The sequence below is a fragment of the Melospiza melodia genome, unplaced genomic scaffold (genome assembly GCF_035770615.1).
Source record: "Melospiza melodia melodia isolate bMelMel2 unplaced genomic scaffold, bMelMel2.pri scaffold_44, whole genome shotgun sequence".
NCBI classification, from domain to species: Eukaryota; Metazoa; Chordata; class Aves; order Passeriformes; family Passerellidae; genus Melospiza; species Melospiza melodia.
Genome location: NW_026948761.1, coordinates 938444 through 953741, shown reverse-complemented (window position 1 = coordinate 953741; position 15298 = coordinate 938444). Strand labels below are relative to the sequence as shown.

General features: G+C 50.0%; 1 pseudogene; it reads right to left on the bottom strand.

Moving 5' to 3' along the window:
- Window positions 1–701: 701 nt before the first annotated feature.
- Window positions 702–15298, bottom strand: part of LOC134434572 (serine/threonine-protein kinase pim-1-like) — a 247545-nt pseudogene continuing 232948 nt past the window's right edge.

Genomic DNA, 15298 nt, shown 5'->3' with positions numbered 1-15298 from the left:
TACAACTGATGAGAAACCACATAACGGCATGTGATTGTCTAAAGTTCAAATTCCTGCCAGAGCAGATGAATGGCAAAAGCATCACCCACCTTCCCTCAGCCCAGGCCAGAGCCGACATCCTGGGTTAGCCAGCCAGCTTCCTGAGGGGGTGTTCCCCCCTCAGGAAGGGGTCGTGCTCCAGAAGAACATGCCAGCTGTGCCCCGGCTTGCAGGGACATCACGATGCCATTGAGCTGTGGTGCCGTGGCATCTTCACTGCACTGCCACCACTTCTCCAATGGGACGGGCAGCATGGAGCCGCTCCCTCCACAGCTCATGGGGACCAGCGGAAGCATCTCCTTGGCTGCGCTCTCTCCTCCATGCCGCAGTTGCATGGAAACGCTCCAGGGTTTTCTTCCAGCACCACAAGACGCGTGCTGGTGCTACTTGCTGGCTCCTGGATCCTACTGTGCACAGGAATGCATCTCTGCTGTCTCCTGGGCCAGGCTGGGCTCCTGCAGCCAAGAATGCTCAAAAAGGTCCTCCAGTGATGGCCTGTCTGTGGGCTCCATTCATAAACACCACCTGATGAAGTGCTGGCACTCTGCGGAGAGAAACCAGAAACCGCCGCTCAGCGGGACAAGGCTCCTGTCCATGCTCTCCCACATTCCACAATGCCCAGGCCACCAGGAGTGCTCAGAGCTACAGACAAAATCTTCCTATCAATCCTCTCTTGCGGACGACACCAGCACAGATGCACAGGTGCCACCTCCTCCAGCTGAGCCCAGGAGATCTACCTCCTCACCAGCTGCAAGAGCAGGATGCTTATGTGCCAGCTGCCCCTCCCAATCCTGTTCTTTCCCTCATGCCTTGAAGGCACATCCCCACTTTGAGACACCCGGGGCAGGAAGAAGAGCTGGCCCCAGACAATGTCCTCGTTGGTGTGGAAAGGAAGGTGCCTGCAGACCAGCTCATAGAGCAGGATGCCCAGGGACCAGATGGTGGCTGGCTGGCCATGGTAGCAGCCAAAGAGGATCCACTCTGGTGGGCTGTACTCCGGTGTTCCTATGGGACACGGGCTTAGCTCATCAGGCCCATGCTGCTCCCTCCCTCCCAGCCAGCTCCTGTTCCACAACAGCCAGCCCTTGCCCTGCCAAAAAGCAACTTGGCTGCAGCTGGCTGAAGAAGGATTCTCCCTCCTTCCCTCCCTCCTTTCTTCACTCCCTCTTCCCCCTCTGCCAGCCAAGGGGGAAACTTTGCTGCCCTGCTGGGCCCCGGCTTTGGGCTTACCTGACATCCTGGTGTAGAACGTGCCCTGGAGGATTGTGCCTCACCTGAAGTCAATGAGCTTTGCCTTGCCCATGGCCAGGTCAACGAGGACGTTCTCGGCCTTGATGTGGCAGTGCAGGACACCCCGGCTGCTGCAGCGCCGCACGGCCTCCAGCACCTGACGGAGCAGCCCCCGTGCCACGGGCTCTGTCAGGAACTGCCACTCAAGCAGGAAGTACCAGAGGTCCTGACAGCGCTGCGGACGCTCCATGAGCAGTGTGAAGCCCTCGGGAACCTCGAACCAGTCCAGGAGCTGCATGACGCCGCGGAAGCCAGGCCACGACACCTTCCACAGCAGCACCAGCACCAGGGCGCCCTTGTGCTGCGGGGGGACCGCGATGCCGCCAGCGAGGCCGATGCTGCGCCACGCCTCAGGCAGCCCCTGCCCGGCCCCGCCGCAGCTCACCATGGCCCGGCCTGGGGCACTGCTCAGCCCCTGCTCACTCCACGCTCGCTGCCCTCGCAGCGTTATGGCTGCCGCCCTGCCGGGCCTCACCTCAGCCCCTCCCGGCACGCCCCACCGGCTCCTCTCGCTGGCTCTGCTCACTTACCAGCCGTGCCCACTCCAAGATGCCCTCCCAGGACACTCACTTGGTGGCCACCTGCGAGCCAAGGCCAGCGGTGGACTGAAGATCACGTTTGGTTAAGAGTGTATAAGCTGGACAACGTGCAGAATAAAAAACTGTTTTTCTTCTTGGACCCTGATCACATGTGTATGTCACGTCTGGCCTAATGGTGACAGTTGCCCCATCTCTGGATCAAGAAACAAGTATTGTCTGACAGGTAACTTGTCAGCAAACTGAGAAAGAAATTAGTACCTGGGCATGTAGATTTCTGAAGGGAGGAAAGAAAAGTGTTGACAAGAATAAGACTAAGTTTTAAACAACTGAAACACTCAAAAATAACATCTTTTGGGCTATTGTACCATATGTTACATAGAGTTCAAACAAACCACTACTCATTAGTATCTGGACTTCATTGCCCACTATGCTTTGAAATGTTGCTTGAAGGCACTTTGTGTCAAAGATCCAGTTCCTGTAGGTCACTGTAGGTGTAGATCAAAATCCTACCAAAAGATCCATATCCAAAACAGCAAGAGCGAGACTTCTGTTCTTGGCAGTAGCTTCCAGGTGCTCCTGGAAATCCCCAGGCCTAGACACAAAGATGTGTATTCAAAAGAGGGAGAGAAGCACCATGCTTAGCTCTAACTGTGACCTTTGATAGCAGGTCTTACTAGCAGGTAATAAATTCCATTTGTTCTGTTCTTAGCCAAAGCCAAGATGGGAATCAAAGTCTAAATGACAGGAGCCTCAGTTTTTCCAGAAGAGGAAAAATACAAAGGATGGTAAATTTGCATTGGGTTTACAGGGTTTTGTTACAGATGGATAGACAAGTGATGAACCTTAAAAGATGACAGCAAAGGAAAATCAACAGATATGCTGAAAGTGAGTGAAGAGGAAGGAGACTTCAGATTCACTGAAAAGCTGCACAGAAAGCTTCTCTACTTCTTGCAGTTGCTTCAAGTTTGAAATTACAAACTCTAGCAGCACTTCCAACTTATCTTTATTAATTCTAGAGCAAAGACAATCAAAACTGTGTACTCCTGTTTACAGTATGCAGTAAAGCACAGGAAGCCATTAGAGTAAGAAAAATTGTGTTTAGAAGGCTGAGGCAGCTTTAGGGGTAGGAGGAATGGGGAGGTGTGGAAATCAGGCCTGTGGACACCATTCGAGGAGCATCCAGGCCCTGAGCAGTCCCTCACAGTGGGTATCCCAGCAGATGGAGTCCAAATGGAGCCACAGCTGGGTGGGAAAAGTGCCGGGCTGTTGAGCCATGGTTAGCAGGGGCTCCTGCATCAAATTGCTCCCTGACAGGTGTGGTATGCTGTGTGTGTGTGTCCAACAGCTGGCAACAGCAGGCTGGCCCAGATGTGGGAAAAGGCCAAGGAGGCATCAGAGTGGGAATGGGGCTCTGCAGGAGGCCCTGGTGGTTGCACACATCCGTGGGGGATGAGGCTGGCCCAGATGGTCCCTGGGGCTCTGGGCTGAAAAAGGGGGAAAAGAGAAGCAGGGAGGAAGGGCCAGATGCTGCTGTGAGAATGCCATTCCATCCCATAGGTGACATAGTGAGAGGAGGGTGGGAACCAAATGGTGATTGCTGCTGATCACCCTGACATCTTCAAGACAAGAGGCCCAGAAAGGACTGCACATCTGCATCCTAGTGTTGTCCTGAATGTGAGCTCATCACCTGGCATTCATTACCCGCAAGTCTCGCAGCTGCCCATGGGCATTCCACACTTCAGGTAAGCAAAGCTGCTTACCTCACTATGTTCTTTGGGCCTCTGAAAGGGACTGTCCACTTAGCTACAGCCTGGCAAAGAAGGGAGTCTCACAACACTCTGGATATTTTAGACTTTTATTGGCATTCGGGCTGAAACAAAGTATCCCCTCGCCACTTCTCCATCTTCATCCTGCTGCCCTGCAGGTGGCCTGTTCAGGCTGACAGCTTGGAGCACCTGCAGGCTCCAGTTGGGCTGCAGCCCAGCTTTTCCTCTCACAGCTTAATTCTTATTATGACAATTCTTTCATTTCTACTTAAAAGATACCTCGGAGCTTCCCTAAATTAACAACACTCTATTCTAAGCTAAACAATCCTCTATTATCGAAGCTATCTGCAGAATCACAGAATCACAGAATTTATAGATTGGAAGACACCTCTAAGATAATCGAGTCCAACCCATGTTCTAACGCCTCAACTAGATCATGGCACCAAGATCCACATCCAGTCTTTTTTAAACACATCAAGGGATGGTAACTCTACTACCTCCCTGGGTAGATGATTCCATTATTTCACCACTTGTTCTGTTAAAAACCTCCTCCTTCATTCTAGCCTGTATCTCCCTTGGCACAACTTGAGACTGTGTCCTCTTGTTCTGCCTGTTGTTGCCCGGAGAAAGAGACTGACCCCCAGCTCACCACAGCCACCCTTGAGGAAGTTGAAGAGAGTGATAAAGTCACCTCTGAGTCTCCTTTTCTCCAGGCTGAACAACCCCAGCTCCCTCAGCCGTTCTTCATACGGCTTGTGCTCCAAGCCCCTCACCAGCCTCGTTGCTCTCCTTTGGACACGCTCAAGCATCTCAACGTCCCTCCTAAAGTGAGGGGCCAGAACTGGATGCAATACTCAAGGTGTGGCCTCACCAGTGCCACATACAGGGGAAGAATGACCTCCCTTCTCCTACTGGCCAGACTATTCCTGATGCTGGCCAGGATGCCATTGGCCTTCCTGGCCACCTGGGCACACTGCCGGCTCATGTTCAGCCGACTGTCAACCAGCACCCCTAGGTCCCTTTCCTCCTGAGCACTGTCCAGCCACACCGTCCCCAGCCTATAACGTTGCAGGGAGTTATTGTGGCCAAAGTGCAGGACTTGGCACTTGGACTTATTGAACTTCATCCCATTAGATTCTGCCCATCCATCCAACCGTTCCAAGTCCCTCTGCAAAGCCCTCTGTCCCTCTAACAGATTGATGCATGCTCCCAGCTTAATGTCATCTGCAAATTTGCTAATGAAAGACTCTAAACCCTCATCCATATCATCAATAAAAATATAAACAGTACTGGCCCCAGCACAGACCCCTGAGGGACACCACTGGTGACTGGTCGCCAGCTGGATGCAGCACCATTCACCACCACTCTTTGAGCCTGGCCATGCAACCAGTTCCTAACCCAGCAAAGAATGCTCCTGTTCAAACCACAGGCTGCCAGCTTGTCTAGGAGTATGCTGTGGGAGACAGTGTCAAAGGCCTTGCTGAAATCCAAATAAACAACATCTATAAACTTCCCTGCATCCACTAGGCGGGTTACCTGGTCATAAAAGGTGACAAGGTTGATCTCCATCTACTCTCTGCAAAGGCTCAGATTGGGCAGGGCCCACTCGCTTAGTAGAGCCTTAGGTGTTAACTAACCAGGTGGCTTTTGCCAGATGCTGCTCCCAGTTTTTGAAAGATCCTCCACCTAATGCTTTCAAAATGGTTTTTAACAGTCCGTTGTACCTCTCAACTTTGCCTGCTGCTGGTGCATGGTAGGGAATATGGTACACCCACTCAATGCCATGTTCTCTGGCCCAGGTGTTGATAAGGCTGTTCTTGAAATGAGTCCCATTGTCTGACTCAATCCTCTCAGGGGTTCCATGTCTTCACAGGACTTGTTTTTCCAGGCCCAGGATGTTGTTCCGGGCCGTAGCACAAGACACAGGGTAGGTCTCCAACCATCCAATGGTGGCTTCCACCATGGTCAGCACATGGCGCTTGCCCTGGCGTGTCTGGGGCAGTGTGATGGAGTCAATCTGCCAGGCCTCCCCATACTTGTACTTGGACCACCGCCCACCGTACCACAGGGGCTTCACTCCCTTGGCCTGTTTGATGGCAGCACATTTCTCACAGTCATGGATAACCTGAGAAATACTGTCCATGGTTAAATCCACCCCTCGGTCTCGTGCCCACTTGTAGGTGGCATCTCTGCCCTGATGGCCTGAGGCATCGTGGGCCCATCAAGCTAGGAATAACTCTCCCTTGTGTTCCCAATCTAGGTCTATCTTAGACACCTCTATCTTTGCTGTCTGATCTACCTGCTCATTGTTTTGGTCCTCCTCATTAGCTCTACTCTTGGGGACATGGGCATCTACATGGCAGACCTTCACAGGTAGCCTCCCTACCCTGGTAGCAATGTCTTTCCACTCATCAGCAGTCCAAATTGGTTTTCCTCTATGCTGCCAGTTGGCCTCTTTCCACCTCTCCAGCCATCCCCACAGAGTGTTGGCTACCATCCATGAATCAGTGTAGAGGCAGAGCTTTGGCCACTTCTCTCTTTCAGCAATGTCCAGGGCCAGTTGAACAGCTTTGAGTTCAGCAAGTTGGCTTGATCCACCTTCTCCTTCAGTGGCCTCTGCAACCTGTCATGTGGGGCTCCATACGGCTGCTTTCCAAAATAGTGTAGCACGTTTCCTCTGGGGGCAGTTGGATGTATGTGGTGGGCAGCCAGCGTGTGTGTGGCTGCAGCCGGCACCGGCCAAGCAGTTCATGCTGGTGAGGGTCCCCGGGGGGTTCTCCAGGCCAGCGCCCCACCTCGGCCGGTGCCTAACAGCCAGCTTAGAAGTGGTGTGGGACAGAGGAATATGACTGTTTGATTAAAACAAAGCATCGCGAAGGCCCAAGGCAGGTGTTGACGCGATGTGATTTCTGCCCAGTGCTTTGAATGTCAAAGTGAAGAAACTCAATGAATCGCAGGTAAACAGTGGGAGTAACTCTGACTCTCTTAAGAGAGGGCATAGTTACAAACTGGGCATGGCTGCGCAAGTCACGCCTCCTTGTAGCCCCACCGGATACCCTTGTGGTAACAGAATTGACTTCTGTACCAGTGTGGGAGATAGCAAAAATCTGCCCTCCCTGTTGTTGGACTCACCACCCAATAATAGTTTCACAAGCTGCTGAAACAAAAAGTTGGCACAGTCATTTTGCTGCTACCTAAAGCCTTGTCCACAGGCTAGTGTTGGACACAGCTGGCAGTCTGGGAGAGGGCCAGCTGCTAACTACTTCTACCCTCACTCTTTTTGTTGTCTCTTTGACATGATGGTGCGATCATTGGCTTTGCGATATGTATTGACTGCCACTCAGACTGACCCACTAGATCTAAGCATCAAAGATGCCAAGATTCCATCTATATACCCTCTGTGCCCAGGGAAGAGGGATTTAATCTGGTATGTCTGGAGTTTGTTAACTCCACAATTACAAGGGGTTGTGGAATACATCTTGGAGTCGCATGGGAGGGCTTGGCAAAATTCCGTGAGCCTTATGAGATCTCCCCATTGGGGTTGGCTCAAGAGGATTCTGAGTGTTCAGATGGAGGCACAGAAGAGCCAAGAACACCTGATGCTCTTCCCAGGACCAGTGGTGACGGAGCAACGATAAGAACTCCTGTCATGTCCATCCCTGAGAGAAAGCCATCCTGTCCTTGTTGTGCGACCTGGTTGACTAGGATGTTGGGGCTAATTGACAATCTAAAGAGGGCCCAGGGTCAAAAGAAGGTCATCTTTAGGTCCTCTAAATGTGGTAAACAAAATCTTAAGTACCACAGTATTGTCTGTCACGCCCCATGTTGTAAAGGGATGCTGTGTGTGGCTCCAACTGGCAACTGGGTCTGTGAGGTATGCCAATGTGGTTTTGCCACCACGATCGGCCTGGGCCAGCACAAGAGGATAATACATCCCCTTGTGAGGAATTTGGAATGGATTGTTGCCGCCCATCCCAAAGAGTCATCAGCCAGAGGGGCCCACAAAAGGGTATGGACTGATGAGGAGGAGGCTCTCCTGGTACAATTGGTAGAGAAGTTTGCCAGTAGTCAGAATATTAACCAACTTATTGCAAGGCATATTCCATCTAAAAGGGCAAAGCAGATCAGTGATAGAAGGCACCTTCTGGGCAGAGATCCTTCCACGAAAGGTCAGGCTGGGCCAGAAGGTGAGATGGTGATTGAACATCGTCCCAGGTCTGCTAAATCACCAAAGGAGGGGCAATTGAAGCTCCAGTACCATTATGCCATCCAAACGCGATTATTGGCTTGCAGATTCACCAGCTATTGGGAAGCCTTCATGAAAATTTTAGGGCAACATCTGCAAGGGGTGGTGAACGATGTTTTCAAAGAGTGTCGTGGTACCCTGGGTGGGCCTGGCCAGAATATGAAAACAGACAGGGGCTGGAAAAGGCAGACATCCCGTGGTTGGGGTGCATCCAAAGCAACAACAAACTGGATGCAAAAGAGAGCGATTAAGAGAGGGAAATTTCTTCGATTTCAGATGTTGTACAAGTTGCATAGGAGGCGTCTGGTGCATATTATTCTGGACAGCACAGAAGCCTTGCAATGCCATCTGGCGTTGTCCATGCACACTTTAAGTTGAGATGGGATACAGCTGTTGAGCTTGGTAGCCTGGTAAATTTTTCTCTGCATGCGGAGGCTGATAACACCATATTTGGAGCCCTGATTACTGAAAAAGAGATTGAGAAAAACGTGAGCAAGATATGTAAAACCTCCACTCCTGGGCCAGATGGGATTACTTGGGGTCATCTTATGAAAAAAAGACCTTAAGTTTTCCCTGTTGACTAAGATATTCAATCTCTGGCTTGTTACCAGTACTATCCCAGATGCGCTGTGGGACTGCCAAACAGTCTTGATACCCAAGTGTTCTGACTTGGATAGACTTGGTGATACCAATAACTGGAGGCCTATCACTATTGGTTCTATGGTGATTAGGCTGTTTTCAAGGATTGCTACGGCGAGGCTGACCAGAGCACGTCCCATTAACCCCTGGCAATGAGGCTTTATTTGCGCATCGGGTTGTGTCGAGAACCCCAAGTTGTTACAACTTGTGGTTAAGAACACAAAGCAGGAGCATCGACATCTGGGGGTGGTGTTCATGGACATCACCAAGGCCTTTGACATTGCTGGTCACCAGCATGTACTTGAGGGTCTGATCCAGAGAAGGGCTGATCCCCATGTGCTTCAGCTGGTTAGGGAAATATATTGAAACATCAAAACGTACATTTCCATTGAAAAGGAGAGGAGAGACCCCATTTACATTCGCTCTGGTGTCAAACAAGGTGACCCTATGTCACCTTTGCTGTTCAATCTGGTGATGGACCCCCTTCCATGCAAGCTTGAAAGTGAGGGTCAGGGGTTCCAACATAAAATAACAGCCATGGTGTTGGCAGATGATTTAGTTCTCCTGAGTGATTCCTGGGATGGCATGTGTTGCAATATCAAAATTTTGGAGACCTTCTGTGAACTTACTGGTCTCCAGACTCAGGGGAAAAATGTCATCGCTTTTGCATCAAGCCAACAAGGGACTCATATACTATCAATGACTGTCCCCCATGGAAGATAAATTGTTCCCCCCTTAATATGATTGACCCAGGGAGCTCAGAAAAATATCTTGGCAGATGTATTGACCCCTGGACTGGCTTTACAGATTCGGGTTTATCAGAGAAACTTGTGGACTGGCTCCATCATATTGGGAGTTCACCCCTCAAATCTCTTCAGAGGGTCAATATACTCAGGACTTAAACCCTCCAGAGACTGGTATATCTGGCTGACCATACTGAGGTGAATGTGGGCCTTCTCAATTCCCTTGACCTGTTGATTCAAAAGGCAGTCAAGGAATGGCTTCATCTCCCTCCAAGTACATGTGATGCCATCTTGTATTCGAGTTTTAAAGATGGTGATTTAGGCATCATCAAGTTGGCGGTGCTCATTCCAAGTATTCAAGCGTGAAGCCTTCATAGATTGGCACAGTCTTTGGATGAGGCTCTGGGGGGTTTTCTAAGAGGGGAACAGCTGGAATTGTTATTTGAAAAGTTATGGTTGAGAGCAGCTGGAAAAAGAGAGTCCATCTGTGGGTTTTTGGGGTCCAGCTAGCTGCCGGGGCCCCAAAACTTGGTGGGTGCCGGCAGGCCCTCTCCTCAGCGTCTGTAGCAGTGGAAGGATCCAGCCAGGGTCACGCTCCCTCACAGCCCCGGATGTTTCAAGCCGACACAGCCAAACAGAGAGGTCTTGGGAGGCTCTGGTGAAATTCCAACAGGCTTTACTTTTGGGAAGTCTGAGGGTGCCGATGGGGGAGGAAAAAGGGTTGCAGCTCTGATGACGGGTGCCGGAACCAGGGTGCCGAGCCCCAAACCCAGGCGGGACTTAGGTTTAAGAAGTGGAATGAAGTAGGCAGGCTCAGAGGTGCCCCTTGACCACTAGGACGGGGGTACAGGGGTGGTCTTTTGTGGGATGATGTCCTAGGGTGACGTTATGATGCTTGTATCCCCATTCATGTGCTCTGTTTATGTTGGATATTATGTTCTATGCCTTTGACTGTCTCTGAATGGTGAAAGTTTTGTTTGGGTTTTTCTTATCAGCCTGGTGGGACACAGAGGGCTACTTTTGCTTTTTTGCTTTTGTTTTTCACTTGCTCTTGACCTTGCTTCTGCTTCGCTTTGCTTCTGCTTGCTTTTTGCTTCTGCTCATTAGTTAGTTTAGCTAAACAGTCCAAATTTTTCCTGGACTGTTTCTTCTCTCCTTTTCTCGACCATCTTGAATCTGCTCCAGACTGGGACCTGGAAACATTGAGAGTTTGCACCTTATGGCTTGCAGCAGCTGCCCCAGCACCGGAGGGACTGATAACAGAGCGACTACCCCCAAGAGAGACTTTCTGAATTTGTCATCTTTTTCCAGAGTGGTGTCATCCGGTATTGTTCATTTTGTGTGCTGGGGGTTGCTGTGCCTGTTAAATAAACAGGTTCTTTCCCCTTCTTTCTGAGGAATTCTTCCCAAACTGGTTGGGGGGAGGGGCTGTGTGGGTTTGCTTACTGGACGGACCCCTTTGGAGATTCTCTCCCAAATTTGCCCGAGACCAGGACAAAATTTGGTGGCCAACATGGGGCTCGAGAGAGAGTGGAAAAAACCCTGTTTTGAGTGCATTTTGGTTGCCATTACTCTGTGTTGGTATAAAGCAGTTAATAGCCATGCTTTCTGAATTCATAATGTCTCTTGTGGTGAAGGCTTGCATGCATTTCTGGTCCGTAGGGATTTTGAGATCTTCATACCTCTGTGGTCCCTAGGTTTATTTTCTTATCCAGAAATAGCTTTAGTATTGTCCCTAATACATAGTTTTTACAGCAGAGGAGCAGTGACCAGAATAGCTATCCTGCTGGGCTTGGTGGCAATGATTTGCAAGAAGTTTATAAACATGCTGGGGTCTGCTCCAGGTATGAATGGTTCATGGCTATAGTTATGCACCCAGTTTGTAAGAGGAGGAGCAGGGGATGAGGCTTTTTAGCCTTTGCTTTCCTTCTTCTCTTATGAATCGGTCGCATCACTACTGAAGAATGTTCAGTTTCCCCTGAATATTAAAGACACCATCTTTCTGGTATTCGATCTGGTAACCTTCCTCTATACAGTCTACATCTTCTCTAGAATGAGGGCTGAGATTTATAGATGGGCTGATGAGATCCCTGATCCAGGAATAGACCCAGGTGTGGAAAATCCTGACTGGTGTGGGAAATGGGAGGATATGGGGCAGATCCTGAAGGAATTCTCTGACCCTATAGTCTGGGATTTTCTCCATGAACAAATTCACCAGCTGAGGTGGGGAAATATCTGAAAGAGAAGTACCAGGATGAGCCTAAGGAGAAAAAGATCATTGCAGTGAGCTGGGCCCTGGCATATGCGTATCACACTCTGTTAGATACCCTAGGGCAGCAGAAAGAGGCAGGGGGGCAGGGAGATAAATCAGCTATACCCATCATTCAGGCAGCAGCTAACACCCCAGGCTCAAAGCCAGCAGCCAGACCAGACAGTGAGGCTAAGCCAGCAGCTGAAACAATGGCTGTTGCTACCAGTATTAGAAGTGGGAAATGCACGGACAAGACTAATCAACCAGGAGGATAATGATGATGGTACAGGAGAAGGAACCTCAATGCCTCCTGACATAAAATCAGGAGTCACAGCAGCAGGTGCAAGATCAGACGCAAATATTGAGTCCTTTTCCCTGAAGGACCTTTGTGGCTTACGGAAGGATTACACTCGACGACCTGATGAATCCATAATTAGTTGGTTAGTTTGGCTCTGGGATGCTGCAGGTGAGGCTGCAATTCTGGGTGCATTTGGGATCCCTGCCACAGGATCCTGTCATTGACCAAGAAATGATGAGGGGGGCTAACCCACTCAGCCTCTGGGCATGGGTCTTGGAAAGTGTTGCACAAAGATACCTGTGTGAAGATGATCTCTATATGCAACAAATCCCATGGAAGAACATAGAGCAAGGGATCCAACACCTGAGAGAAATGGCAGTGGCAGAGATTATCTTCTCAGATGACGTGACAGCTAAGAACCCAGACTTAGTACCATGCACGTCTGTGATATGGCGAAAACTTGTGCGACTTGGGCCACATGAATATGCTTCTGCCTTAGCCATAATGAAGAGACATGAGAGGGATGAGACTGTGCTTGACATGGCAAGGAATCTCTGAGCATATGCAGATGCTGTACATGGCCCAACACATGCCAGAATTGCAGCAGTAGAAATACGTGTGCAGAAATTAGAGGACAAGATAGAGGAGAATCATAAGAAGCTCAGAGAGGAGATTAAAGAAGACCTTCTCCAAATTTCAGCAGTACAGATCAGAGGTTCTGGTATCCAAGGCAGACATTACCCAGATGGCGAGAGAAGGTACACCACATGAGCTGAGCTGTGGTTCTACCTGCGTGGTTGTGGGGAAAACATGAGGAGATAGAAGGGAAAACCTACTGCTGTTCTGGCACGACAGGTGCATGAATTGAAGGAAGACAGGGCTCAGAGAGGGAGTTCTACCAGAAGGATAGCAGCACCAGTTGCCCGTAGCCGAACTGCAAGGTATGATGATGATGATGACACGTCCGATCCCCTTGAAGGAAAATCCAAGACATATGCCCAGGGAAAGAAGGATAACCAGGCTCAGAGGGGCCCTGCCTCTAGCCAGGTAGAGGCTAGAGAAAACCGTGTTTTCTGGACTGTGTGGATTCGTTGACCTGGCACATCTGAACTACAAGAATACAAAGCTTTGGTTGATACCGGTGCTCAATGTACATTAATCCCATTGAGATATGTGGGGACAGAATCTGTTTCTATTGCTGGTGTGACGGGGATCCTAACATTTCACTTTGGTGGAAGCTGATGTGAGCCTGACTGGAAATGAGTGGCAGAAGCATCCTATTGTGACTGGCCCAGAGGCCCTGTATATTCTGGGCATAGACTTCCTCTGGAATGGATTTACAAAGACCCAAAGGAACTCAGGTGGGCTTTTGGCATAGCTGCTGTGGAGGCAGAAAACATCAAGCAGTTGAACACTTTGCCTGGACTATCAGAAGGCCCATCTGCAGTAGGGCTTCTGAGGGTGGAAGAGCAATGAGTGCCAATTGCCACCTCAACAGTGCACTGCTGACAGTACTGGACAAATCGAGATGCCATGATCCCCATTCACAAAATTATCTGAGAGCTGGAGAGCCAAGGGGTCGTCAGCAAGACCCACTCACCCTTCAACAGCCCCACTTGGCCTGTGCACAAGTCTGGCAGAGAATGGAGATTAACTCTGGACTATCGGGCATTGAATGAAGTGACTACACCACTGAGCGCTGCTGTGCCAGACATATTAGAGCTCCAGTACGAGCTTGAGTCCAAGGCAGCGAAGTGGTATGCCACTATAGACATTGCCAGTGCATTTTTTTCCATTCCTCTGGCAGCAGAATGCAGGCCTCAGTTGGCTTTCGCCTGGAGGGGAGTGCAGTATACCTGGAATCAACTGCCCAGGGGTGGAAGCACAGCCCCACCATCTGCCATGTACTGATCCAGATTGCACTGGAAAAGGGTGAGGCTTCAGAACATCTGCAATATATTGATGACATCATTATGTGGGGGAACAGAGCTGCAGAAGTGTTTGAGAAAGGAAAGAAAATCATCCAAATCCTCCTGGGAGTGGTTTTGCCATTAAAAAGAGCAAAGTAAAGGGACCAGCTTGTGAGATTCAGTTCCTAGGAGTGAAGTGGCAAGATGGACGGCGTCAGATTCCCACTGAGATCATCAACAACATCACTGTGATTTCTCCATTGACCATCAAGAAGGAAACACAAGCTTTCCTAGGTGCCATAGGTTTTTGGAGGATGCACATTCCCGAGTACAGTCAGATTGTGAGTCCTCTTTACCTGGTCACCCACAAGAAGAACAATTTCCAGTGGGGCCCTGAGCAGCAACAAGCCTTTGCACAGATCCAGCAGGAGTTTGCTCATGCAGTAGCTCTTGGCCCAATCAGGACAGGATCAGAGGTGAAGAACGTGCTCTACTCTGCAGCCAGGAACCATGGCATGTCCTGGAGCCTTTGGCAGAAGGTGCTTGGGGAGACTCAGGGCCGACCACTGGGATTTTGAAGTTGAAGCTACAGAGGGGCCAAAGCCAACTACACTCCAACAGAGAAGGAAATCTTGGCTGCCTATGAAGGAGTCCAAGCCGCCTCAGAGGTGTTGGTACAGAAACACAATTCCTCCTGGCACACCGACTACCGGTGCTGGGGTGGATGTTCAAAGGCAAAGTTCGTTACATTCACCATGCCAACACTGCCACATGGAGCAAGTGGATTGCTCTTATCACTCAGCGTGCCCGTATAGGTAAACTGAATCACAATGGGATTTTGGAGGTAATTACAAATTGGCCTGAAGGTGAGAATTTTGGTGTCACAGATGAAAAACAAGAACCAGTGACACGGGCTGAAGAGGCTCCTCCCTATAACCAACTGCCACCAGAGGAAACACGCTACGCATTTTTCACTGATGGTTCCTGTCACATCGTAGGGATGAACCGGAAATTGAAAGCAGCTGTATGGAGCTCCACATGACAGGTTGCAGAGGCCACTGAAGGAGAAGGTGGATCAAGCCAACTTGCTGAACTCAAAGCTGTTCAACTGGCCCTGGACATTGCTGAAAGAGAGAAGTGGCCAAAGCTCTGCCTCTACACTGATTCATGGATGGTAGCCAACACTCTGTGGGGATGGCTGGAGAGGTGGAAAGAGGCCAACTGGCAGCATAGAGGAAAACCAATTTGGACTGCTGATGAGTGGAAAGACATTGCTACCAGGGTAGGGAGGCTACCTGTGAAGGTCTGCCATGTAGATGCCCATGTCCCCAAGAGTAGAGCTAATGAGGAGGACCAAAACAATGAGCAGGTAGATCAGACAGCAAAGATAGAGGTGTCTAAGATAGACCTAGATTGGGAACATAAAGGGGAAGTTGTTCCTAGCTTGATGGGCCCATGATGCCTCAGGCCATCAGGGCAGAGATGCCACCTAAAAGTGGGCACGAGACCGAGGGGTGGATTTAACCATGGACAGTATTTCTCAGGTTATCCATGACTGTGAGAAGTGTGCTGCCATC